This window comes from Micromys minutus, assembly GCF_963924665.1.
Source record: "Micromys minutus genome assembly, chromosome: X".
Lineage (NCBI taxonomy): Eukaryota > Metazoa > Chordata > Mammalia > Rodentia > Muridae > Micromys > Micromys minutus.
Window position 1 is genome coordinate 49,999,764 of NC_137970.1, and position 1,637 is coordinate 50,001,400.

A 1,637-nucleotide genomic window follows, 5' to 3' on the forward strand; every position below is an offset into this window, starting at 1 on the left:
AGAGATGTATCATCCAGAGAATTTTAGGATCACAAAGGACAATAAAGAATGTATGTCTTTAAAATGTCTGCTAAGTGTGTATGTGGTTAAATGGTAAATTCATCTTCCAAGAGCACATCTCATTTCCCCCACCCCTGAAATGGTACATCTAGTTCTGAGATTTGAAAAGATATGAACAAGAAGGAGCCAATAAAGCCCATGAAAGTGATAAAATTTTATTAAAGTAAAGAATGAAATGATAGACGCTGTATAGAGTTTCTGTGCATTGAAGTATACAGTGTGCACATCTTAGAAATAAGAAACAAGAAGCAAGAACTGTTGTTTGGTGATGCCCATAACTAAGTACACAGTGCTTTTCAGCCTGCTTCAATTTTCTTCCATCTAGGTCAGCAGTTCTCAATCTGTGAGTTGCAACACTTTTGGGGGCCACATTTCAGATATCCTGCATATCTGATATTTACATTATGATTCATAGCAGTAGCAAAAAAGTAAATTACAGTTATGAAGTAGCAATAAAATAATTTTATGGTTCTTGGTTACTACAACACGAGGAACTGAATTAAAGGATCACATCATTAGGAAGGTTGAGAACTACTGTTCTAGGTCCTTCCTACCCAATACCCACTTCCCCCCATCCTAAGCAGGCACCTAGTTCCTCTTGGGAGCTTATGATCGTCATATATATTCTTACTCTTCTCCCAACTTGGGTGCATTTGCACTGACCTCAATCATCTTCTGGTTATATCTCTCTTCACCAGCTGGAGAGGCAAATATCACATGTGGGGAAGTAATACCGCAATGTATACAGGAGGAAGGTTTTTGTGGAATGTATTAATGCCAAATGATCACCTACCATTATTAAGTAGGTATAACGTAATTTTTATAACCAAGAACATACTAGGAAAAAAAACAAAACAAGGACTAGAAAAGACCGAGAAAATGCCAAAGTTCTGGTTTAGATAAGTTGACCATTTACTTGAAAATTATTAAGGAATTTTGGTACAGTCACTCTAAAGACAAAAATTTTAAATTTAAAGAGGAAACTCGAATTTAAGTCATGCAATTGTACTTTAAAATGCATTATTTGAATCATGTATTTATTTTCAAATACATTCTTATTCCTTACATTAAAAAAATGTTCTATTCCTTTTCCAAAAGTCCCCAATAGACCCTGTGTCTACAGGGTAAACCCATTGTACCCAGTCACACACAGCATTTCTAAACTCAGAAATCTTCATCTCTCTCGGACCATATAGCAGAGTGGTTAGTGGTTAAACACTGAATGAGCACAGTGGAAACCACGAGATACATTAAAAATGGATGCACCGGTCACTTAGAGCTTGTGCTCTGCTTCCCCAACCAGAGAGTAGCACAGAAGAGGTGGGAATGAGCAGAACACTTGGCATCATGCCACATAGCGACTATATTCACCAGTAGCTCTGCTGCTGCTGCTACCAAATAAATGTGAGGAGGAAAAAAACATCCCTTTCTCAGAACAGACCTACAGTGGGTGTGTAGCTTCAATTTCACAGTCTCATTTCACTTCGGTGCTGTTACAAAGGAAGGGATGGATGGAGGAAAGAAAAGAGAGGAGGAGGTGAGAGAAAAAACAGTCACCTTTTCCTAATTAAATTTCA